Below are 27,963 nucleotides of genomic sequence, written 5' to 3'. Positions count from 1 at the left end.
CCAGATACATTAAAAGAGACAATGTGGGGAATTTATCCAAACTGGAGCACACAAAATGTGGAGCAACTGTGCATGGCATCCAATTACCTCCTCTCTTTAGTTTGTTCTGTTGAGGTTTGAACATGAAAAAGAGAGGCTGATTGGTTGCCATGAACAGCTGATCTACATTTTGTCTGCTCCAGTTTTGATCAATTCCCCCCAATGTATTTTTAAAAGTACGGTCATCTTTACAAACTATCTACTCAAAAGACCATTTATTATTAATTTGAGGCCAATTTCACACAAGGCTGGTATTGTAGTTATGAGTGGAAGCTGTTGTGTTTAAACACTTATGGCTTATCTCTCTAGGGGTCTACAGTGATGACAGATGACAAACGCAATTTCCAGCTCTCCTCTCCACTATCACAATAGGTAAGTGCTCCCGCTGCAAGTTTATAATGTAAAATAACTGAGAAGTCATGTTATGATAGGAACAAATCTTGTATTAATCACAACAGGTAAACTCTAATGCATGAGAAAGCCCACCAGGTATGTGATAAAGTGTGCTTTCTATGGGGCTTTGTACCTTTAAAATAACAATGTCCCAAACATCTACCCCCTCAGGATGTTTCTGAAGCTGTCCCTCAGCTCTCCCCCTCTCTCTCCGGCCTCTTTTAACCTCTGCACTGAGGGGTGAAAGAACTAATTTCTTTTCAGTAGTGATTAAGATAATAAGAGAACATTGTTTCTAAGCCGGCCACAAAAGTAGAGGTTTTCCTTGAAAATAAACACAAGAGAGGAAATTTGAAGAAAACTGTGAGGAGTTCTCTCTGATCTCAGACTTCTCAAGGGTTGCGTGTGAAAGTTGATTCCTTTCTCAACATGGCCGACAGCATAAAAGAGACACAGGGTCAAAGGGCAGGAAACGAAGAAAAAAAATAAAAAACTGGTTTTCATTAGGAAAGAAGGCAGAAAAATATAGGTGAGATCAAAAACGATGTGTTGGCTGAACTTGATGGGCTTGGGTCTTTTTCAACCGAAGCAATATTCAAAATCATACAACTTGCATTTGAAATTGAGATTTTCATGTTACTATCAGTAATGACCAGGCTCAAGGTAAAACTAAGCAGTTTATTAAATGTCAGCTACACCCAAAATGTTTAGTATATTTTGGTTCTGGGTGGACAACAGGGTGTCTTTCTGGAAGTGGCCTCCAGGTATTCTTCTTTGTTCATCTGGATGGTAGCCAGGGTCTAATACAGTAAGGGTGCCTAGTCATTCTGCATTAAAAATCATTGACAGGTTTGGCTTTTACAAGGGGTTCTTCCAAAGAAGACTTGTGAACATAATTCATTAAAGTATATCTAAAGTATATCTAAAGGCAAAAGGATTTGGATAGAGTGGTGAGGGGTTAGAACCATGTCTGGTTTTTAATGCTAAGCACATAAAAGCCCATCACCCTCCTGACCGGTAAAAAACCCAGAAAATTCTGGTGGGTGCTAAAATGACAGCGGATGTCTCCGCGAATAAATCCAGGTAAAGAAAAGTCACTAGTACTCCAGCGTAAATACAAGTCAATATTTATTGACTACTAAGTGTCACATCATCATAGGTGACATTTCGGAATCGCATGGTTCCTTCCTCAGACAAAAAGTGACTTTTCTTTACCTGGTTTTTAATGCTGTCTGTGTGCCCATCATGGAAATTCACTACATACGTTAACACATGTTAAAATACATTATGCACGTTAGCGCATTTCGTGCCTCCAATCTACTAAGGCAAAGCAGTTCCAACGCACATGCATTGCAGAACACCAGTACACACTACTGTGCCTTTTAGCACACAGTGTAGCCAAAAATGGTGCATGTCAATTTTGTTGTACATTTTGGTGTGTTGGCAGCACATTCATTTAAAAGAGCCTTGATGCAACGAAAAAACACGCATTCATGCACCAGGAAAAAGTGAATTCAGCCTAATTGTCCTGATCACCAATGCCATGGGGAATAAAAGTGAGGGTAAATCCAAAATTTTTGTTGCCACCAGAATAGGGATAGAAGGGAAATCGTCCAGTGGGATCATTAGATCCAGTGACCGCTGTCTAAGATGTGATATTCCTCACATTGGAAAGATATCCATCATTTCCTTTGGGCCTACAGGATAGGAACTGAAGGGAAATTTCCCTAATGAGATACAGATGGCAAAAAACTTACAGCTGTTTTAACCCTTCCCTGTTATATCCCAAACAAAACAAATATTATAAGGTTCAGCTCTATGGTCGCATATTTGTCAGGGTCCATGCAGAGGGGAGAGAGGATACAGCTACTCATGGCCAGATTTACCAATAGGGGCAGTAGGCTTGTGCCTATAGGTGGTCGAGGTAAAGAGGTGAATTAACCCTGTAGAGTGGCTGCACATTTTTCCCATTATTAGCAGAATTATTAACTTATTTACACATTGTAAAATGTATAGGATACCATAACTTATGATATTTCTCTAGCAGTATCGATCATCTCCATCAAAGTTTAAAGGACAACTAAGTCCTCTAATCCACCCCCATACTTCTTGAACCAACCTGCATTAAGGCTCCATTCACACATAGCGGTAGTGTTTTCCGCATGGTACGAAACCGCACAAACTTTAACATACTCGCTGATTCCGCACGTTTGCGGCTATTACTATAGCTGGAACGTGCAGAATCCGCCATAATATCGCGCTTGTACTAGTTTGCGGGATGCGTGGTACGAAAGCTGCAAAAGTCTGATTGATGCACATTAAAGTGCATTGTTTTTTATGCTTAGAGTAGTTCCGTGCATATTCATACGGCCGAATACGTGCAGACAAGTGCTCTTGTGTGAATGGAGCCTTACACTTCTTACTTACCTCCACAGCAGAGCCGTGTCCTGTGGATTTGCGATCCCAACGACCCCATACAAGAACAAGTTATGCATATGCATTATGGCAAAAGCCCTTGGGGTCCCTAAAGATTAAGTTAAAGCCTGCAGTTAAATAAATGTCAAGCATGAAGACCCAGTCCTTCTTGGTTCTATACTCTTATTCACTGACCCAAAACAAGCATGCAGGTATATGAACTCCAACTTTTGTTTGCCTTTCCTGGTTTGCATACACAGTGATTTACAGTTTTAAGCCAGTGGACCAACAAAACAGACAAGCAATTGAAATTTTCAGAGGAAATGCACCTCTATGGCCTCTCACAGCTTGTTGTTAGAATTTTCTACATCAGGCTAGTGTATATGCACCACTATCTCCATTTAATCCTAAGGAGCGTTCATACTTCAAAAGACTGAATGGAGATTGCAGTGCGCATGCCTAGGCCTGGTGGAGAAGATTTTGACAAAAGGCTGTGTGTCCTCCTCAGGATCATGGTGGATTGAGAATAAGTCCGTATAAGACTGTCTGGGGGCTGGGCTTAAAAGTATCAATGTGCTGCTCAAAGAAAGACACTAAGGGGGAACAACATAGGCTCATACCACCATAAAATGTTCTTCTCAAGTGTTCACGGATCCAGAGCCTTGTGCAACTTGTAGACGCAGCTGAATAAACTGTCTGCTCTGATCTTTGTTTACTTCTAAAGCCTTCAAGGAAGATAAGGGGTAGTCATGTCATTGGTCAGTAGTGCCAATCCTCCTGCCAAGCAGCTGGTGACATTGTCTACCCTGAGCACAGGAAGAGAGGGAAGGTGGTGGTCATGTCCTCCAGCATCCTCCATAGGTGATGTGTGCAAGGTTGGACTACATTTATGGGTACCATCATTCATATATGTTTAGGGCACATGATCTCTAAACAGAATCCTATGCAAAGCACAGCAAGGCATGTCTATCAAGAAAGCTGCAGTTACACTTGAGCACTGCTTATTGGCTACAGAACAAAATTAGGGGAATTTATGAAAACTGGAGTAGACAAAATCTGGAGCAGCTGTGCATGGCAACCAATCAGCTGCTCTCTTCAGTTTGTTCAGTTGAAATTGGAAAATGAAAGAGAGAAGCTGATTGGTTGCCATGCACAACTGCTCCAGATTTTGTCTTCTCCAGTTTTAATAAATTCCCATCAATGTGTTTTATGTATTCTATTTTCCGCATTCAGCAATGTTTGACCCATGTTGCACCACATGCCACTTTACAGTAAAACCTGTAAAATTGGAATAGGCTACCTCCGGGATTAGTTCTAGCTAGCTCAGTTGTTTGTTTGTTTTTTTTTTTTTAAATATGGATGCTTTCCTAAATGCACAGACTATAATAATATTATATTATTTAATTTGTTTGGGATGACCAGAAATGATTTTTTTTCTTTTTGGAGCAAATTGCACCATGCTTAATAGGGTTTTTTTTCTCCTTCCTCTGGATCAACTGTCTGCATAATGTCCTGTTTATAGAGGTTTTTCTATGTACCTATGTAACCGTGTAACAGTAGTTTAAAATTATGGCCACCATTGTAGATATAGCAAAGCAATAGTAGATCAGTAGCTTTATATTTCTAGAGCAGCGGTCAGCAACCTTTCGGACCTCATGGACCACTAAATTCATCATTTTAATTACCTACAAATATTACGAACAGCGCTCTCGGATTGGGCCAAGGGAATATGGTGCTGTAGCTCTGCCTCGCCTGCAGCCCTAAGAGACAGGAGGAGTGCCTGCACTAGTGAAACAAAAACGAAAACGAACGTGAGGGTGCAAGGCTAGGGGGACTAAGAAACTGATGGTAGCACAGTGGAGAAAGTAAGAGGAAATGGTTCACTTACTTTAAGTGGGTCTCGGGACCAGGTGGATGTGTCAGTGTGTCCGTGTCACCGCTGGAGCAATGTGAAGTGCCGGTGGTGTGAGGACTGACGTCAGGCTGGGCTGCCGCTGCGGGTGGAGGAGATCGGGCTGTGAGATATGCGTATCCGGGCCAGTGTCCGGGCCGTGGTGAAGATGCAGAATGGAGAATCGGCCGGGGTGGTGATAAAGTGAGGAAGGATCAGGTTGGTGAAGCAGTGGGTGGAGGCTCGGGAGCAACGCGTTTCGAGGATGTTACCTCTTTATCAAGCTCATTAGGAATGGTGTAGCGGCGGCGGGAAACCGCCGATTTAAGTGTGACAGCTGGGCGGAGTTTGGAGAAGGTAGGCGGCGCCGTCATGAGTGACAGCTGTTTGGTCTCGACGTAAGTCTGGGGATTCCGTGTGTGCCTTAGATGTGGAGATAATTGAAGGACTGTGACTAAGGCGTAAAAGGGAAATAAAAACAATGGCTAGTTATATAATAAAAGTGTGGACAGTGGAACCCTGAGTGATTAATTAAGAGCGGCATGATACTCATTGGTATGACGAACGATCTCTAGGGTCTAGCGGGGATGAGCAGGGCATGCAATAAAAAGAGTTAAAAGGTTCTGTGATGGTATGCCGAGGCTGTAGCTCCAGGTATTGCGTACGGATATCTACATGGATGTGTATATTCAGCAGCCTTATATAGTGTGCTGCAGGGACTTAGCTGTGAGACATGATTGGGCAGAGTCATCGTGACTTTGCCCAATCATGGCTCTATATTTGTACTGAGCCCTGATTGGCACAGTCTTGCACCTGACCTGCGGTCAGGTGCAAGACTGTAGCCAATTACCATTTCGGACGGCGCAGTGCATTGTGGGATGTACCGCGGTCGAAGAGACCGCGGACATCCCGTAATGTTCTGCGAACGCTAGAACAGGCTATGTTCGACTCGAACATGCAGCCCATCCTAGTGACCGAATGATGGTGCACCTGTACACGGCTCTTATGAACAGGATGCTGGTTCAGGTTCAGGGTTCCACCTGGGAGACAGAGGAGGTCTCCGTGCAGGAGTCAGGGGGGGGGGCTCCACCCTGGAACCAGTCTGTGTCTGATGGAGTGTATCACCTGTGTGGCAATGAAGACATTGACACGTGTTGGATACAAACTGTGTTTGGTGATAATGAGACGTCCACAGGAAAATTGTTATTTTTGCTGAAGTTTATGTAAGAGAAACCCCTGTGAGGGAAAACCTATGAATGTCTAAATAAAAGTGGGCTGGAAGCCCTAAAAAGAACATGTTTGCGAGTGGACTCCATCCTTAATGCGCTACTATTTGAAGCTAAATATCACAATATATAGATATATAGATACACACACACACATGAGAATATATTTATATATGAGGAAACAAAATACCGTCTTTCCCCAAAAATAAGACACTGTCTTATATTTTTTGTGGCTCAAAAAAACACACTAGGTCTTATTTTCGAGGAAGGTCTCATTTTTTTTTAATGTATAACAATCCAAAGTTAGTGCAAATCCAAATTAAATAATCCAAAAAGGCAAAGTTAAGAATTGGGTGATCAAGGCAATCAGGGGTGCCGTACCTTTCCAAGAGCAATTTGGTAACCAGAATGAGCGAAGCGCACTTTCACTATGGATTCCTCACAGGCGGAGTGCATTTGGTATCACTCTGCCTGTGACAGGAGTCGGCGCTATAGCGAAAACATCGGCTTATGCGGCTCTGCTCCCTCTGCTGCCGCCTCGCTTCCTCTAGCGCTGGCTTCGTTGGCACCGCTGATTCTCTCCCGCGGATCTTCAAGATCCCCCTCATGCCACCACCGGCCCTGGGAATGGTCACAAGTAGGTCTTATTTCCGGGGTAGGTGTTTTATTTTAGCAACTCCCAAAAATGGTACTAGGTCTTAATTTTGGGGTAGGTCTTATTTTCGGGGAAACAGGGTATATGAGAATATATCTATATATACATACAGCAGGGCTCAAAATTTCAAGTCCTGAGCTACTAGCCAGGCCTTAAGATGCCGGCGGCGCCTGGGGCACATACCCCCCTAGCTTCAACACTGCCCCCAACCACCCCCGTGCCTCCCCTTCCCCCTCACTGAGCCACTATTACCTGGCTTCTCCCCACTTTTTCTATGTCCTGCAGCCTGCTCAGTCTGGGTACTGCCCCGCCTCCTGCAGAGCCCGCACTGTACTGAGAGCCGCGCATTCCTTGTGACAGTCGCTGCTTGAGTCAGTGAGAGGAAGCCCCCCGGAGCCTCCGTGCCGCTTCAATGAAGGCCCAGCCTGCATGGCATCAGAGGGGCCTGAGGACCACCAAAATGTTCTCGTGGACCACCGTTTGGCGACCGCTGTTCTAGAGGATGTTCACATCTTCATGTCCCTCATCTCCTGAAAAACCACAGAGAATCTTGTGAAATGACTGGATCTCAATGGTCTATAAGAAAGCATAGACTATTACTTATCACACCCTACTACAAAAGTGTTTAGAACTCACTCCCTCTCTAACATCCAACGCTTCCTTCACACTTCGCTAACTCGGGGCGTACATGTCCGTGTGGCGTGCACGCACGTATCAGGCCGTTCCAGGTAGGGACAGGAGCTGCATGTAGCAGCCTGTTCTTCTATATGGGGGGATGTGGCCGTGCACTGTCATACACACACCCGAACTGCACATCCATGCGGGTCCGTGTGTCAGGATAGTCTGCGTCCGAGTACAGACACCCAGACGTATGTGCAGTTTGGGTGTGCATATGACAGCGTACGGCTGCGTCCTCTCATAAGGAAGAACAGACGCCCGATATGGGGGTGCACACTGCACAGATGTGTACGCCCTGAGTTAGCGCAGTGTGAAAGAGGCCTAAATGTCAGTCATCATTTTTAAATGCAAGGACAGCCCAATGGACATTTGCCCCTTTACAGCCTTTTAAGTGTAAAAGTAAAGGAAACCTTTCAAGAGGGAAATATATGGGCTTCCATTGCTGATCGTCTTCTGTCTCTGAATGCATTAATTTCTAAATCTGTGACCTTAGAACCAGTATGCAGCAAGTGAAATCAGAACACTATGGGGGGGGGGAATTTATCAAAACTGGAGCAGACAGAATCTGAAGCAGTTGCCCATGGCAACCAATTAGCTTCTCTCTTCAGTTTGCCCAGGTAAGATTTGGAAATGAGAGAGAGAAGCTGATTAGTTGCAGGGCAAATGTGCTCCAGCTTTTGTCTGCTCCAGATTTGATAAATTCCCCCCATGTGTGTTTTGAATAAGTCACTGAGAATATTGGAGCCACCTGTTCAGCATGCCAGCCTGGCAACTATCATTTTCAGAAGGAGACGTCGTCAATCTCAACCAATGTATTTATCTCAGCGCAGGTTTCTTTTCCGTAAAGGAAATGAGTTTATCTTATTCTATGGATGGAGTTTGGATTTCACCGCAGACAACAGAATTCCATGTCGGCCGGCAATGACCCCTACTTGAAAAAAATTCTTTGTTTTCACCTGCACACTTGTTGCTATTTATGTGCATCCTGAGAACTGAAGCTTTCAAGGGCCACCAAGCATGAAAAGCACAAGTGCCTGCCCTTGTTTCAACAGCTGAGTGTTTCAATAGGGATACTCACCTCGTCAGCACAGTTAATCTCATGTTTCCACAAGCTGACAGCGTGTCTAAGTTTCTAGCAAACATGATCATCTGAGAAAGTGGACTTCGTGTTTCCATCAGCGGAGCAAATGCTAAAGGATTTATTCTTTATGTATAAAAAAATAAATAAATTTGGAAAAACCTTGTGCAAGAAACAGTTTGCATCAGCCAATCATTGGTATGAAAACGTTCATGAAATAAAATCTGAACACGTCTTAACTGTGTTATCTTTCAGATAAGATTATAGAATAAAGTCAGTCAACAGTATGTGCTGTAAGAAAACATAAATGTAGGGAAGAATTCCATCTCAGTGCTTGTCATTCACTATTGATATTCAGCTGCGGGTTCAGCAGAGGGTCAGACACTCACGGGAACAAAGTAGAATTAGGAATGTGGTGACAGCAGCAGGTGCTAAAATTCTATGGGCTGTGCTGATAGGACCTTGTATGAAGGAAAGGAAAAGTGGAGCACTGCCCATAGCAATCAATCATTGCTCCCATTTTTGTAGGGCAGGTGAGAACATTAAAGCGAGCACGTATGAGTCCTTGTTGTAGACAATACGTACAAATTGTCCAGCATGAGCCACACATTGGGGGGGATTACCACTGGTATATTCACCAGAACTTGTGTGCAGAAACCAGGATGGAACGGTGAGCGCCAAATAAATAAACCAATACGCCACTTTGAGAGAATTGGTACACTAAATTCATGACTAAGTGCAATATTAGACAAAGTCTACCCAGTGCTGCAAGTCTCAAGCTCCTGGCCATGATTGTCTACTGGCCATGAGACAGCCCCATAGAAGTCTATAGGGCTGTAACGTGATGGTGTGGCCAGCAGAGGGAGCATTGAAACTCTGGATATAAACAATAATTGAACAGTACCCGACGGATCTCTGTAAGTATCTGTGGAGGGGCAGGGTGGGATAGTTTAGGTCGGGAGGGGGGCTAAAAGGATAAGTGTACTTTGTTTTAAATTGCAGGTAATTTTACTTGTGTGCCATTTTCTAAAAGTCAGAAAAGGAATCAGTATTCCTCACAGTCCAAACCATCAAAAATAAAAGAGATAATGTTGGATGGTGAAGTGTCAAAACCAGATGGGAAAATACAAAATCACCAGCACTCCAAATAAATGCTTATCACAGAATTATTGTGACGGCAGCATCACATGAGCCGACTGACGTTTCAGGGGCCTCGCAGGGTCATTTCCTGTCACCTTGAGGCCCTGAAATGTCAGTATGCTTTTGACTTGTGTGATGCTGTCTTCACAATAAATCTGTGATACGCATTTATTTGGAGTGCTGGTAATATCGTATTCTCCCAATTTCTAAAAGTTGCACTACAATCTCACAATTAGTTTACCAATTTGTATTGAAATTGTAGTCCATTACAGGAGTGAGTTTGGAGCAGTGACTACTTTACAACATACACAGGGACCATTGGAAACAAAAGTAGTCACCCTCCAGAAAGAAGGACAGTGTCCGCACCAATTCAGAGATGATTGGAGGGTCTACAGCTGAGTGATACACAAATAAGATACATTTTTGTTAATAGTCAAGGTACTTGAATACATTTTTTCCAAGATTTATCTCCTGAGTTTAGTGTCACTATTGAACAGCATGCTTGTTTAACAGTTATATGAAAAAAGAAAGCTTTTGTAGCCTGTAGGTTGCCTATGAGTGACCAAGAGGAAATATGTTAATGATAGTGAGCCAGAGTTGGAAATAAAGTGTTTTATATAGAAGACGTTGTTGGCATCCTTTAAGTTGGTTCTCAACTGGTGGGTCGTGACCCAAAAGTGGGTCGCGACCCTGTGTTCAGTGGGTCCCCGTGTTGCCTTCTGCTTTTCTAGGTGAGAGGGTCCTCAGCCCCCCCCCCCCCCCCTTTACAGCAGCACTGTCAGTTCTTGCGCCAAGCAGCCATTCAAAATATGCTGCCTGGTGCCGAGTGTCAGCTTGAGGTAGGGTGTGCTCCATCCATATGTGCATGGCTTACAGCTCCCTCGCATGTCCTGTAGAGATGGACCGGTGTGATGTAGCATACTGGCTCTCGGCACCTCTACAGGGTGTGCAAGGGAGCTGTAAAGCACTGCACATATGGATGGAGCTTCATCATAGTACAGCAGCCCACACCGGACCCCAAGCTAAGGATCCACTCCAGTTCTCATAAGGTAGGGAGAATGGGTGGATCTTAAAAAAAGAACAAATTATTTTTTTTGGAGTGTTAATGTGTGTGTGTGTGAGATTGTGTCTGTGGTTGTGTGTTTTTGAGGGCCCAGTCACACTAGTACAGTGCGTTAGTTGCACAGACATGTGCGATTAACGCACTGTACTTCGCAATCGCACCTACCACACGTTTTGGTATGAGAAGTGCATTGCATTGCCATTCATTTGAATGGCACCTCAATTGCACCTCCCACCCACAGTTGTATTGCCCACATCGGAACGTGCAGTACCGCAATGCCGTGCATTCCATTGCACTGCAACTTGGGTCACGACTTATTGACCAAGGACAAATGTGGGTCCTGAGGTTACACAGGTTGAGAACCACTGCTTTAAGACATATGCTCCTTGCTTATGACTGCCAGCTAGTCATGTGCTGTCCTAAGGAGCATGCACAGCTAATATCAAATGCCTTTTTATATAACCCCATAGGCAGAGAGAACTGTGCCTGAAGAAGACTTTTAGGAATAGGAAATCTAAACTAATGGGTACTTGATGATCCCAGTATAGCTCCCCAATGACAGTAGGGTCTAGGAAAAATGTATATATTTACAAACTTGCTTGATACGTCAGGATCTACTAAAGCAGCCATGATACAATAAACTACAGAGTTAAAGGGAAATGGAGCCCTGTACACTTCTGTGCAAACACCCCAGACCTGCAGTGAGGAAAAACACAGGCAGGCTGGAGCAGTGTTGACATGTCCAATTTCTCTTTGATGAATAGACCCCTCAGACTTGAAAGGACACCGTCTGAGACTGCAGGCTAATTCCTGAACATGTTGAAGTCACGTGCGTCGCAGCATAAAGTGCGCGGATATAATTATGGATGTCTGAAATTGATCATTTCCCGGGGAAAATTAGGACAATTTTGATAATAATAGACGGCTGACTCTTATCTTGGAAAGCATCTCTAAGAATTTTCGGTCACATCGCACATATGTTATGTTTTGTGTTTCTGGCTTATTATTATGTAGCGCCCCAGCCATGCATTTTACAGTGACTGGCCTCATTACCAAAGGAGTGTCTGCTCTGCAGCTGTCAGTGGCTGAACGCAGAGACATACAGGAGCAGTAAACATTAACCCTTCCGTCCCAAGATGGCCTCAACATCTGGGAGACCCCCTGACACCATAAGAAACCCATTAATGCCGTATAATGTTAAGTTACCAGTGCTCAGTAAGTGCACTGAAGGATGCAAATCACTTCCCTAAACTGGGGGCAGCTTTCTATTTGAACAAGAATCCGGCTACGTGCAGGATCATCAGGTGAAAATGAAGGAAAAAGCCTGAGAAAAGAAAATGAATGCAGCCACCACATCTAAGGGGCTACCCCTGTACTGCTCATTTTTGTCTAGGTTAAAAAAAAAAAAAGAAGAAAGAAAGGTATACTCACCCGATCCTTGGAGCTGGCCAGCTATCACAGCATCCCTCCAGCCTCCCTCCTCCTCCGCGATGATATGTTCCTCAGTATCCTCACGTCCTATACACAGTTTATAGAACATGATGACTGAGGTGATGCAGCGGAGGGGGAGCAAGGTGAAAGGGACCAGTCTAATACTGGCCATACACCTATAGATTCTCTGCAGATTTTCTATGGTCAGATGGAAAAAGTGCAACAGATTCCTCCTCCAGTTTACCCTTGCAGTGCAGGGGTAGCCCCACTGCAAGACTTCATAAAATGTCTGTCCAGAGCTCTGCTTTAAAGAGGAACTTTGCTCCACCCTCTTTTTTATTTTTTTAACCCCTTTTAACCTTTTGTGTAGTGTTGTCCTCAATTCACACACTCACCTGGCCAGTGAGTCCAGCATTGTCCCGCTGCGATCTGCTGGTGACACAGGCTGTGTCCTTTACCACCATCTTGGTGCTCCTAAAGGTGCCCATACACGCTTTGATTTTCGCTTAGAAATCTTCCACGAATAGTCTTTCGAACTCTAATCTATCACTTGATGTGACACCAATGAGTTTTTTTTCACTGTAATCCCGGCTGAATTTTCTGGAAGGGTGAGGCTAGAAAACTTTTTTCAAATCAAATGAAAATCGGTGGATTAGTCGGCGTTTTTATACAAAATAAAAATGTCAGCAAAAACACTGCACATGTGCAAACAAAAATCCGTTCTGTCGATCGACAACATTTATTGAGTTAGTATTGCTAATGAACGATTATCAGAATCTACCATTGGTCTGTGCATGATGGGGTATTCGGGCTAGAATCAAACGAGGGCTCTTGGCAGCAACGAAAATTTCCGATCGAAAATCTATAGGTGTATGGCCAGCTCGCCCCATTGGCTGCTCTGTGTCTCTACTCCTGCAGCCTTCTGAGGTATATGTCAGGGATATCCCAGGAGGCTGTCAGAGCACGGAATCTCATACTTGCCTAGGTGAGAATGGTGGGCGGGAGCTGGGGGACAACATTTTTTAAAATGTGCTGTTAAAAAATAACAACAAAAAAGAATTTCTTGTTAAATAGCAGAAGGGAAGGGGGTTGCAGTTGGTTTAATCAACATTTTAAAGTAAAGGTTCACTGAGACAGCCATCACTGCATTTTGAGGTCAGGTTCACACCTAGGCGGCACTGTGTATTTGCACGTTTATGCTTGTTTGACTGACAGCTTATGAAACATTGCGGGCAACAGACGGACGAAAATGGGCAACATGCTTCTGCTGGCGTTTTTCTGCTTAGGTGTGAACCAGGGCCATTAAAAATCATGGGATTTCTTGTGTTGGGCATTTAAAAATGCTTTTCCAACTGCTCAAAAATGCCCAGATGTGAACCAGGCCTGAGAGGCGGAGGGTAGTTTGCCTGGTCACTCCAGAATTAAGACATTTCAGGGGGCTCCAAGCACACCATGGAGGCAGGCAGGCCATTACACCCACATTTTTTAACCTGAGTTGCGGGGTTCTTCTCGCAGGCTTTCTTACAATTTTTCATTAGATACAGCTGTGCAAGGCTCCGCCCACATAGCCACGTCAACCATTTACAGAGCCTGTGCCAAGATCTGTGAATGGAGAAAAAGTCCCATCAGCAACTCAATTGAATACAAGTGCGTTGACATCAAAGCACTTGTAGTCCATTGACACTTCCTCCTGTCCATTTTACTGAATGTCCATTCCTCGGTACGGACATGGATGGGAGGAAGAGTCTGCAGGAGCCAGAGCATTGCACCTGTGATCCATTGATTGCGGTTGCGATGCTTTACTGGCTCCCATGCAAAAAAAAATAATAAATGCTCACTTTTTCTTTTATAAAGATGTGTATTTTTTTTTTTTTTTAAGTAGAATTTCCCTTTAAGGTGTCTTGTGTACCTTCCTATACAGATTCATTGGTTTCCCCTTCCAAATAATCAAACATAAAATAAAAAAAACAGACATAGGTAAATAGCTTTTCCATTATTGAGTTTGTGCTTTTGTTTCTGGAGTTCCTCTTTAAGAGCAGCTCAATTCATCATACAGCATATGGGGATTGCTGATTTGATTAGATTTCCATTCACTTCCACCGCAGGAGGGAGAACCAAAGACTGGGAAGGGGGACGGGGGGAGGAGGATGAAGAAAAATAATCCCAGCAGTTTTCATACAGTCATATAATTGTACCTAGTCTCGCTGTCTGCACCAGCGCTGACAACACAAACCAGCAATTAGCAATAATGCACTGTGGCAACTGGATCCCAGTTCCGAAAAGAGTCTGAAGGCCGCACCATTTGCATTCAATAAATTATTAAAGGTTGTCAGCTGCACAGACGAGAGCGGGTAATAAGGTGGTTAAGGGCCTACCACATGTCTAATTTGATGGGTGCGCGCCGGGCCTCGTTTCCCTACAAGCCTATTCACATCTGTGTAGCCGGAGCTCCGGACTAATAGCTAATAGCTTCACAATGAAGAGTACATTAGCTGGATTAGAGGCTAGTTCAAGGTGATTATTAAACCGCATGTGAGGAAACAGAAAGGAACAAAGCACCATCATGTTTTTACTGACATGTAATAACAGGTTATTTTATTAATTGTACTGAATAAAGTATAGGCAACTTTACACTTGTACGGTAAATGCCAGAACCACTGGATACCGGCTTAGACACGCGGCCCAGAATGGAGACTCATGTGCAGGCCTCGTATTCTGAGGAGGGCAAAGCTTCGTCCGGCCGTTTCTACAGGGAAAAGTGGCCCATTTCTGAGAAGTATACGAGTCAAATGAACAATTACTGCTATGAAGTAAAATGTATTCCAGGTTTACTTCACTATATTTAGGTGTTTTTTTCCTCTTTGGGGGTGTATTTAAAGTGCATGTTACACTAAAAATGTATTTTTATACATGTATGTGTGTGTGTTTGTTTGTTTATATATGTCGGGGACAAAAAAAACAGGGGTTCTTGAACGGGCAGTGTGCGCGTGCGCACACCGGCCCCTTCGGCATTTGTCTCCCGAGTACCGTTCAAACCAGCCGAAAATTGTAAGATTTTCGGCTGGTTTTCTAGCGTGCTCCTTAGACAAAAGACGTGTGACCGTACAGTAGAAACGGTCGCACGTCTTCATTCACACTGCATGATTCTCTTTTACGATCACGGGATTTCCCGCGATTCTTGTACGAGAATCGTGCAGTGTATGGGCACCTTAAGACCGGGACCGGCATACAAGTACAAAATAATTTTATTGAATACAAAATTTAGAAACACCATCAGCTTGTTTCTTCCCAATTTCCCAATAAAAATGACGTTGTCAGTTTCGATCTTTCATTCTCACATTCAAACAATGGGCCCCACACATACCGAGGGCAATGGTAGCTACCACAGGTATTTAGAGGGATGATGATTGAATCTCAGACTAATAATCGGTTCTCAATCATATAGGGAATATAATATATTTAACGGAAGTCTCTTGGGATAAAAATGTCCTTAATCCGAAAGGGGCAGAACGCGTCGACACAGTATGCTAGTTTAGTATGCTTGATCTGCAAGTTGTGTGACCACACATATGGCAGTCCTCCCCAGGATTTGTTCAAAACAATGAGGACATGATGATGATGACTAAAGGTGCAGTGGTTCTTCTATGACCATACCAGATCACTTTTTTACAACAGCAATTGCAATCAACTTACAAATGTTAACTATCCTGAAACTGTTCTTGTGCCAAAAAATGGCCCCTCGTTATCCTTCCTCAGGAAACAAAGTGAAAAAAGTAAAGTATAACATTTATAGCTGTAAATTGTTGGATTCTCCCGTGCTTTCTTTCATGGTGACAACGTTCTATAGGACAAACAGGAGTAAAAACCAACACTTCTTCACTCTACCAAAAAGGTTTTAACTAGAGTTATATTTTAAGTAATTTCCTCCATAGCCAAGAAATTAAAAAACACATGGAGGACACATGTGGAACACATGGAAAATGTGTCTAATGGCATTTTACAAGACTTTTCATTCATTCCTATGGAGGTGCAAGCAGCTCATAAAATGCACCACTCTGTATTTCCTCACATCACACTGCAAAGCAAGACATTGGTGAGAATGCGACAACTGAAAACAATGTTTGCTTTTCATGTGTTTGCCTGTACGCTGAAATGCAGATAACTGTATAAAATGCAGTGTGAAAGAGTCCTTAAAAAGCATTTGCAGTTTACAGGTCTACAGGCAGGGTTGGTGTTTGGATCCGGGGTGTCCTGTGCAAAATGTTAGTATTGCACCACCCACAGTGAACTGAAATTTACTTGAAAAGGTAATTGTGCTCATTATGCTGACATGGGCATCGTCATCTCTGAGTTGTAGACTTTGTATACTTGCAGTATTACTAGTCAGGGGAAGAGACGTCTGACGGAATGCGTCATACATCCTCTCTGACACTTTTACAAAGCTGACGGAATAAGGACAAGAAGGGTGCATGGGAGTAGGTGAGCTAATTGAATGAGTGACTTATCCCGTGCTTAATTCCATATGATATCATTTATTTTATTTATTTATTTCACGTATTTATATAGCGCCCACAATTTACACAGCACTTTACATAGTTGCACATTTACATCAGTCCCTGCCCTCAAGGAGCTTACAATCTAAAGGTCCCTATTTCACATATATACATACAGGGCCAATTGAATCAGGAGCCAATTAACCTTCCAGGATGTCTTTGGAGTGTGGGAGGAAACTGGAGTAACTGGAGCAAACCTACGCAAGCACAGGGAGAACATGCATAGAAAGTACAAGTCCCCGTCCGCTGGATGGCACCAGCAGCTGAAACCTGGTATAATACAGGCAAAACAAAGCTCAGTAAGCAATTGGGTTGTACTAACTGCTTTTCTGTGTATCTTGTTCTTGGATGCTGTTTTAGGCAGAAAATCTAAAGCTAGGTGTTTATGATTAGATATCTGTTTATGGTGTCAAATCGACGATTGGTTTTGACCCCAGTGGAAAAAAAAAAAAAATCAAAAAGGAGCATGATGGAAATTTTTCCTCGAACTAACAACATTCTAAAGGTGCCCATACACCTTACGACCATCGCAAGACCTTTGTCTTGCGATGGTCGTAAGCTCATTGAAAGCTCGTACGATCTGCCCATCTTGCACGGGCAGATCGTACTTGCGATCATCGAAAGCCCGCCCCGCTGAGGGGCGGGCTTTCCGATGACCGCAGTGAGGGGCGGGCTTCCGATCACTGCAAACGGGCAGTGTGCGCGTACGCACACCGGCCCGTTCGGCAGTTGTCGAACAAGCAGGCCACTAACCCGCCGAGAATCGTGCGATTCTCGGCGGGTTTTCAAGCCTGCTTGTTCGACAGAAGACGTGCGACCATACAGTAGAAACGGTCACACGCCTTCCATACACTGTACGATTCTCGTACGATCGCGGGATTTCCCGCGATTCTCGTACGAGAATCGTACAGTGTATGGGCACCTTTACAGTGAATGTGGTTTTCCATTCATTCCAAAATCAAATATTAAAATCATACAGAATAGTCAATAACATTGATCAAGTCTCTAATAGCATTATCGAATGTTCTCATTAGATTTTTCGTACAAATAGTCATCTGAAATTCTAAATCCGTCTACCCAGCTTAGCAATCAATTTCAGATTTTATCCATAAACCTCTATGGCCTTTAGGAACTGAAAGTTTCTGCATCCTTTTAAAGACAACAACAGTAGCAATTTCACACATGACCCAAGTCACAACCAGAATCTCCCAAATTCAAAGCTGCATTCCGGGCAGATAGTAAAAATATACCAATAAATGCAGTTTATGTTTTTTTGTGAATAAAAAAAAAAAATTAAATGTATTTTTGGGCAATTTAAAAACTGGATAGAGTGGAGAATTGTTAGACCCTTTGTCAAGATGTCATTAGGGAAATTAAAATATTAAAGATTCGCTTTTTTTTAAAATCAGAACTAGGAGGCCGGCCCACCTTTGCATGTAAGCTATATTCCTTTTCTTCAAAAAGTTTTCTATTGCTCATTTTCTAGTGGATCCCTGCAGCGCTCAAACCCCGCCACCTGCAAGGGTGCCTCCATCAGCTAAGCAGCTCCGTGGTCTCGGCCATTTGCGCAGTGGCTGTGTGCGTCCAAAGACACACACAGCCCTGAGGCAAGCCATGCCCCTCCTCTCCACCCCACAGGTTGATTGATGGCAAAAGGAGCCTATGGCTCCTCTGCCCTCAATCTCCTCTCCTGCAACCAGGAAGTTCATGATGGAGAATCGCGGCGGGGACAGGTAAGTGTTGGGGGGACGTAAAAAGGCTCCTGACAGGGGCTGAGCCAGGTGAACCCTTTTCTCATGATTAGTCAAAGCCAACGCACAAGCCCTATAAAGAGAGAGGGACAACACTATGGGCCAATCAGGAGTCCTACATTCACAATTGAGAGAGCAGAGAGATGACCTCACCTGACCACAGGAGCAGCATTCACATAAGTCAGTATAATTTTTGAAAACAGAAGGCAGCATTTTAAGATGTAATGTTAATGGATTTTTGAAAATATAAACATTAAAAAGGTGGACTAACCCTTTAGGAATAACTAAAATGATCAACTCCCATGTGCTCTCTGCAAATACATAATACTCCACCTATGCATCCACATCATTTCTCCTCCAGATACGTTTTTATTTCCTCTATGTTAAAGCTACTGCTGTGTATATTATTGGGAAAGCTACATACCATACTGTACAAATATGCGTATAGGAAGGTAATACGGACAGTAGGGATGGATATAGCTACACCACTCTGAGACCACCCAAGCAGAATTCTTTTCTCCCTGTGTATTCAGTAAAAACAAGCTGGCCTCCCTATGTCCATGAGAGCAGTGGACAATCACAACAGATACATGATAATAGTTCGATGTTCAGAAACGCTGTGCACTCAGATTATGATCTGTGACTTGAGAATGACTTATGAATGAGTGGTGGACTGAAAAAGGTCTCCCGTCACAGAATGTCTCTCCTATTTGTTGAGGAAAACATCATGCAGTGGGTAGGTCGTGGGCAGTGGACATTGTACTGGTAGAGGAGCCTGACAATCATCATGAATGGCCAGTGGCACATCCTTTCTTGTATTGCATGTAAGAACATAGTAGTGTTCATTGTAGTTCGTCAGTATAAGAGACCAAACTGTGTAAATACTGTTCTTCACAAGTATTCTAAGGGATTTAGGATTCTAGGGGAAACCCATTTTTGCAGGGATCAATATTTAAAAGGCATGGTCTACCTTTTGAAAGAAGAAAAAAAAGTAAATGAACTCATATTGCTAAAAAAAACAAAAAAAAAAACATGCATTTGTAACTTTTTTTTACATTCGCACCTGCAGAGCATTAAAAGCGCAATCATTGCATCATGGGTGCATTGCACACGCTCCTGAATGTTTACATTCCATCTGCATAAAAGGTATGGTTCTACCATTATGATATCACCACACTTGTGTTCCATTGAGGTCTAGGAGTCATTCTGCCGCAGTGGCAGATGGCAGTCTTTCCCTTCATAGTTCTCTGTGAGAGGGTCTGTGAATGGTTGACGTAGCTTTGCAGGCGGGGCCATGCACAACTGCCCCAAACGGAAACACCAACAGAAGGATGCATGGAGAAGCACCCACAACTGTTTGGGTGTGTGTGTGGGGGGGGGGGGGGGGGGGTTGGGAATGTGACCGTGGGTGTAACATAAAACATGGTCACAAAGGTGAACAAAGGCTTGCTGATTTCCACTTCTTCAGCTGCACAGCCTGGTCAAGAACACACCCACAGCCTCCTGATTGGACAATAAAGTAGTAGTACCACTACTGTGCTCTGTTCTCCTGTCCACATGTTCACTTTCCAAATGTGTTAACTGTCTGCAGAGTCAATAGATACATACCTCCAAACTTCATGTGGCCTTTAGATTGGCACAACAACAGTGCGTAGAGAGCTTCATGGAATGGATTTCCATGGCTGACCAGCTGCATCCAAGCCTTTAGAACTCCTATTGTCCAGTTGGATTGTTTGTTAAAAGTGTCCTTGATAAGGCTATGGCTTACATTTCGGGGGGGAAGGTGGTCCCCATGCAAAAAAAAACAAGCTAGAAGGGAAATGTTAAGTGTAATTTTTTTTTTCTTTCCAGAATTTCACTTTTGCTAGTGTACATCCTATCGTACAGGGTCACCATTCACAGGTTCACAGGCAGGTTTAGTGCATGGTATTTAGAGGAATGTTGTCTTTTTAATGTTTCACTTGAAGCCTTCTTAACAGAGCTGATCCATGCTGAGCAGTACTTTTTTTTTTTTGCATTGGTATTTGTCCCCCAGGAAATGCCCAGTTCCCAACGCCCTTTGTTTGACAATCTTTTGCCTATTAGCCTTGAAAATGGAAATCATTTTTAAGATTTGTCTCCTATTGAATTACAAATTCGCAAAGCACATTTACCCATGACTACTCTACATTATGATAACCTATGCTGTGGCAGACGTTGCTACTCTGGTTACATACATAACTGTTTCCGCTTTGGTTAGGATCCTTCAGACAATTATAAGCCATGATTTCCTTTTCAGTGCTTACCTTCTACATTCCCTAAAGAGAATGACTAATGAAGAAGACCTGTCTCCAATTCTGCATGGACATCTAGATAAATAAGGTTGAAAATTATGTAACTATGTAAGATATATTTTGCCTTCTCAAAATAATTGCCCACAAATTATTTTTTTTTAGTTTGCCTATAACACGGGTCAGAATAGATAAGCGGGACAGTACAGTTACTGAGGAGTTATTGTTGTGTTTATTTCAGGTTTGCGCTGATAATAGACCATCATCTAGGAGTTCCTGTCTCTTGAAATCTCACCAGTCACCAGTAAGATTGTCAATGACATTCTTGAGGGAAGTGTACATAAGTGCACAGGTTGTGAATGCCTGCGAGCCCAGCTGCTACCGCTGCAACACCCAATCCTGCTGGGAAGGAATTAGAAAAGCATGTAGCATTTGTTTATTGTTCTTGAGATAATGGCATACTTCCGCAGACTTCCATTAAATGTCAAGGTGTGCGAGTATGCAATCAAAAAGGGAGCGTTCTCAACCGCCAGCATCAACTTTCATCAGTGTAAACAGGTGAAAAATGAGATGGAAGAATAAAAGCAATTGGGATTGCATTAATGCACTCAACGTGCTGTGAACACTTGTAGTAAAGTATATGGGAAACCAATTGTTAAAATCTTATATAAACTTTAACATATTGATGTAATTTCAGTAATTTTCAATATGATTTAAAAATTATGGGGTGAGTGAAAAACAAACTCATCCCCATAATTCAAGCCGACCTCTGACAAAGAAGCTATCACAGGTCGGCTCTATATATCGGTAAGTCAGCAAACACATCCCACTGATCGCTGAGTTCCCAATCACCTCCCTGCAGAGAACAGTGACAGACAGTCACCATTCCCCACAGGGATTCCCCTCTCCGTTTCTCCAGTGCTGACTGGAGGAACAGTTGGGGAGGGGGGTGGGCAGAGCTAGCTGTCAATTAGCCAGCAGGGTGGATCTCGACAGTATTGTCAGGATCCATCTGTGGAGTGGCCCTGCACTCTCAGGATATAGCGGGCAATAGCCTGCTATATGCAACGTTTTGGGTCACCGGAGGACACAGTATTTGTCCTCCTATGACCCTGAAGAGAACTATGGGCAAAAAAAAGATGCCCCATAGTTTCCTTTTAAATCTTCAGCTTTCATTAAAATACATAGAAGCACAACTGGAAGGCAGGAATGGTTGTCGACCGATAATAGGAAGTGCCTGAAAAAGGACCCTCATGGCAGGATCACTAGGTACCGTATTTCATTTGCATAAAGCCCACTCTGGTCACAGAAGTCTATAGTAAATCCTGATGTCCCCAATAAAGTGGCCTCCTAGATATCTGGCAAGTTTCACAGATACTGTGAATTGAAAGCAGTGTAGTGTTGAATGAGGCGGTGGCCATTAACTGGCAGTAATTTCAGTAGTTTATTATTACTGCAATGCAGTCCAGCTGCAACACCTGAGATGGCAGCACACTAGAGAGGCAGACTGCTGCTCTCACACACAATGCAGCGGCCCAGTGGTCCATCATTTCCCCTTCATAACTCTCCAATCAACAGAGTTCATTCTCCCGAGTAGTGCTGTTGATTGGAGCAGTGTGTAGGGGGAGTATCAGATCGCTGGAGTCCTGGGCTTTGTGTGCGAGAGCAGCTTTCCAGCCTGCTGCCAGCACAGGGCATTTAAGTGACAAAATTTAACTTAATAATAAACAAATGTGTTGCATTTAAGGTGGCCATATATAAGACATATATAAGAAGAACCGTCCGAAATTGGCACAGTGGGTGTCGCTGTTGGCAGCCTTTCGGCTGGCATCTCTCAATCAGCTGATCGAAGGAACCGCTTGGAAAATCTCTGAATGAAAAGAGCTGTCAGCCAATCAGCTGTCAGAGTACAAAGGAAACAGCGGGGGATTCCTTGATCAACATTCAGAAGCAATGATGGAGGAATCCGTTGTTTTTTTCGTTCAGGCTGTGTGTTGAATGAAAAAAATTGAAGTGTATGGCCGGCTTAAGATATAAAAGTAGTATAAAGAACAGTATCAAGCTTAGTACAAATTAGCAACCAAAAGCAATGGAGTACCAAAATACAAAGGCAACAAAAGCATAAGTGCATGGGGACAACACAATCCCCAAATGTTTTTAGAGGCATTTCTGTATGCCTTTCAACGGGTCAGGCCAGACGGGAGGAAAAGAAGCAATGGAGGGGAGAAGGATGTCAGTTAGTAGAAAGAGGGGGGATACAGAAGGGAGAGGAGTAGTGAAGGAGCAAGTTGAGGGTGCTAGGGAGCAGCTAAGAGGATGCGGAGGAGGGAGAAAACTGAAAAGGAAAGGGCTAAGAGGAGAAGGGCATGATCAAGTGCAAGGGAGGTCTACAGTGGGCCATGGGGGGAGGCAAACATAATTGCCAAAAATTAGGACATTTCCACACGAGGACAGAGATCATATATTAAGTCTAAGTGACAGTAGGCTGACAAATAGGTTTTGATCCAAGGAGTCCATATCTTTTACGAACCAGCACAGGGTATTTTAAATCTTGCTGCAGCACTTGATATGTAAAAAAAGTATATTTATTGCTATATACCCACTGACTGCATTACAGTAATAAGAAAGGATTTCAATTGTATTTTATATAACATATAATAGCACTTTGGCTGTCAAAATGTGCTGTTGATACAAATGTGGTTTAGAGAAAGTGCCATAGACATTGTGGAGGATACGAAGTAAAGGTTTTTTTAGCGATTTTGATTGGGGTTCAAGGAAAACCCCCAACCACGCTCCTAACTTCTGTTGCTACAGTGACAAACTGCACAACACAGTAAGTAGAGGGGTTACTATTTCACAAGGCATATCCCCATACATGATCACTGTGGACAAAGTCCTACAACAAGTAAAGATAATTGTCTACACCTATACCCAGAGGCTGGAATAAGATGGATCAAAAGGGAACCTTTCCAAGCAAGTCAGGCTAATTATCCAATAAAGGAGCAGTCTGGGAAGGATGTTGTGGGGCTGGGGGCTTTGAACTTTGTTCAGTGGGATTTTCTGAAAGGCTGAATCTCACTTTTTCTTCTAAATTTAGGCTTCATTTTTTTACTTGTCAAAAGTGTGTGATAAATAAATACACAATACCTTTTTATGAGAAGGCAATGCCACTCAAAACCATAGAGATGGCTGCCTGACATCTGATGCACCAGAGATCGGTAAAGAAGAACTTTATTTGAATAGTTTATCATAACAGAAATACTTACATACCTAAATATTACCTATTATCAATTTATTATTGGTTTTTAAAGTTGTGAAGGCTGCGAATATGCAAAATAGCCGATCTTCTAAATTATCTGGGCAAGCTGCCTTAAGCAACCATGATCTTTTTTTAATCATTGTTAAAGCAAGGGATAAAGCAAGGGATAAAAAAAAAAACCTCATGTTTCCCTTACAAATGTTACGGCAGGCCATTCGTTTGAATGGGATGCCTAATGCCCCAGAACACGCACAAAAAAAAGGTGTATGTACCATTTTCTAGCAATGCAGTGCACCACAACACTCAGCAGTGCATTACAATGTGATGCAACACAGGTATACGTGGCAAGTGCGGGGTACCTACTCTATTTGTGTCTAGTCTGGCTGGATACAAATTACATCATCCCTCCTTTCCCTATTGACTGGAAGAATTTTATCTGTTGACATAAACTGTTAGTGTTACATTAAGATCAAATGAAAACCAGGTTTGCACAGATAGAAATTAGCACAATGGTGACATTTTCACAGGTTTGTGACAATCATACTTCAGAATGACATTCTACCTGCTTATGTAAGTCTTGCATAGTCAACGTAAATGCCATCTAGAGTAGTGGTTCTCAACCAGTGTAACCTCAGTACCCACATTTGCCCTTGATCATTAAGTCGCACTGCAATGGAACGCACAGCATTGCGGTACCACTCGTTCCAGGTGCGAACGATCGAACTGTGGGTGGGAGGTGCGTTTGGGATACCAGTCAAAAGATCCACCCAGTCGCCATACCTTACGAGAAGTGGAGCTGATCCTCAAGTCAGGTGTGGGCTGCTGTGTTGTGATGGAGCTCCATCCATATGTGCAACGCTTGTACAGCTCCCTTCGCGTGCCCTGTAGAGGTGCCGGGAGCCAGAATGTGACGTCACTCTGGTCCGGGCACCTCTACAAGGCATAGTTGTATGTATGGATGGAGCTCCATCACGGCCATAGCCCCAGACTATACCACCTCAAGCAGACACTCGGCACCGGGCAGCATATTTTGAACTGACAGTGCTGCGAAAGGGGGAGGCGGATGAGCCTCTCACTTGGAAAAGTGGGAGGCATACAGCGACCCACTGAAAACAGGGTTGCGACCCACTTTTGGGTCATGATCCACCAGTTGAGAACCAAGGATCCAGAGCATCCAACGCATTTGTTGGAACCTGGGAATTAGTGGGAATTGGCTTTATTTTGTTTTCACTTTTTTTTCTTAAGGGGGGTTTTCAGGAGACCTGATCAGGGTCCCATTTGTACCTTTACAGCAACAGATCTCTTTTAATATTGATCCATTACTTTTTATCAGTTATCAGCGAGTAATGAATCTCTACTGTTCTCTACTGGATCTGTTGCTGCAGCGGTAGACAGGGAGAGCTGTATCAGCGCTTCTCTGTGTAAACATGGATGCTGGAGTCACAGGAGGTGCAGATGATGTCATAAGTGATGAAACAAAAATGTAAAAGCATTGCATTGCACTATGCTTTTATACCGTACCCTGTATCCAGATTCTAAAGTCCAGGAGCTGTCACTGACAGCTGGTGTTTTCAGCACTAAGCCCTACCAGAGCCACTGAGACCAGTAGTAAAGAAGAGAAGACCTAAAGCATATCAGGGCACAGTGAGCACTGGCAGACCATATGTTGGGCACCACTACTTGAAAGTCAGTTCTATTTATACAGAAAAGTTTAACAGTCAGATGCTGTTTTGAACCTGGTAAAGTGATCTCTCGGCAATCATTGCATCTGAAATAACTGGCCACATTCCTTAAACAGGCAACCAACCTAACCAATAAGATGTTCATTCACACAGAACCCTCTTACCTCAGCTACTTTCCTCAGTGGTCACCTATTCTCATTTCCCCTGGTCTTCCTCTGTAGTGCCCTTCCATATACTCTCAGATATTCAGTGCATCTCTATGTATTTAATTTGAAGCATCCTCTTGGTACCTCCCCCATATTCCCCTACCAAAATAATGCACTGGTAGTACCCCCAGAAACTTCTGTGTAAGTTTAAACTTTCTGAGAAAGTCAATACTTAGACAAGGCTATTCTCACTCCATCACACCTGCCCATCCACATCTGACAGGGCTAGGGTCTGCTGATTGGCTGCCCAGTAACCCAGAATTATATTATGAGAGGGGTAAATGTTTTGGGTTCTCCCATGGTACCAAGTATTTCTTAAGGAGCTATAGGCTGAGGAAACCAGAGAAGCTTATTGTACCTTCTACAGTCATGGCCAAAAATATTGGCACCCCTGCATTTCTGTCAGATAATGCACCACCTAACACAGAAAATTGTTGCAATTACAAATGTTTAGGCATTCTCATGTTTATTTCTTTTGTTTGTATTGGTATGACACAAAAAAAGTGGAGAAAAAAAAAGCCAAATCTGACACATTACACACAAAAAACTCTAAAAATGGGTTGGACAAAATGAATGGCACCTTCTCCAAATTGCAAGAAATAATTGCATTCCAAGTTTTTGTGGAAAAACATGGACAATCTCAAGGTTACAAGTCCATCACCAGAGATCTTAATGTTCCAGTGTCCACTGTGCACAACATTATCAAGAAGTTTACAGCCCATGGCACTGTAGCTAATCTCCCAGGACGTGGATGAAAGAGAACAACTGATCAAAGATTTCAACAAAGGTCTGGTGGATAAAGACCCTCGATCAACTTCCAGACAAATTTAAGCTGACCTTCAGGCACACTATATGTCGCCATCTGAAAGAAAAGGGACGCTATGGTAGGAGACCCAGGAGGATCCCACTGCTGACACAGAAACATAAAAAAGCCAGATTGGAGTTTGCCAAAACTTACCTGAGGAAGTCTAAATCCTTTTTGGAGAATGTGCTGTGGACAGAAGAAACAAAATTATGCTTTTTGGTAAAGCCCATCATTCTACTGTTTTCAGAAAAAGAAATGAGAAATACAGTCCCTACAGTCATACATGGTAGAGGTCCACTGATGTTTTGGGGTTGCTTTGCTGCTTCAGGCACTGGATGTCTTGACTGTGTGCATGGCAATATGAAATTTGAAGACTACCAAAGAATTCTGGGGTACAATGCAAGGCCCAGTGTCAGAAAAATGGGTCTCCATCAGAGGTTATGTGTCTTGCAGAAGGACAATGATACCAAAGCACACGTAAAAAAACACCCAGAAATGGTTTTAGAAAAAGAGCTGGAGAGTACTGGACTGGCCAGCAATGAGTTCCGATCTGAATCCCATAGAGCAACTGTGGAGAGATCTCCACAGGTGTAAGAAAGGTGTAAGAAACTCATTGATGGTTACAGGAAGCGAATGATTTCGGTTTTTTTCCAAGGGCTGTGCTACCAAATATTAATTGAGGGTGCCAATAATTTTGTCCAGTCCATTTATGGGGTTTTGCCTGGAATGCGTCAGATTTGGCTTTTTTTTCTCCACTTTTTTGTGTCATACCAATATAAACAAAAGAAATAAACATGAGAACGCCTAAACATTTATAATTGCAACAATTTTCTGCGCGAAGTGGTGAATTATCTGACAGAAATTCAGGGGTGCCAATATTTTTGGCCATGACTGTATAAACCAAAACTGTTACTTCACCTAGTATGGGAAAATAGAGATTCACACCTTCATAAGCCATGCTTATAGAAAGGAATATTTGATGTAAACCATATGACTGTTATCTTTATCTAGAACAGAGCTAATGCTGTCAACAAGTAATGCTGCTAGAGCTTATCCAGCCTGGAGGAAAAACAGTAAAAAGTCAGAAGTCTATCATTTAAATGTGTAAGGTTCTCTAAAGAATGCATTTTCGACAGTAAACCTAGGACCTGCTAAATGGTGACCCAGGCAGTGCAAAAAAAAAGAAAGAAAAAAAGGACAAAAAACAACTCTGGTTGCAATGCTCACTGCCTCTCCTGTGATGCCCCCTGAAGTAATTCATTTCCACTACTAGATGTCTGCTGGGGCGTATCTGCCACGAGGCAAACAAGGCATTTGCCTGGAGCGGCAGATTCGCTGAGGGCGGCGATGCTGCCTTGCCTAGGGCAAAGCTGCACATCCCCCCCCCCGGACTGACCCGCCAATTCCCGTAGATGGCATCACCCACCT

Source organism: Nanorana parkeri, unplaced genomic scaffold, assembly GCF_000935625.1.
Source record: "Nanorana parkeri isolate BGI_ZX_2015 unplaced genomic scaffold, ASM93562v1 scaffold289, whole genome shotgun sequence".
NCBI lineage: Eukaryota > Metazoa > Chordata > Amphibia > Anura > Dicroglossidae > Nanorana > Nanorana parkeri.
This window is presented reverse-complemented; position numbering follows the sequence as displayed.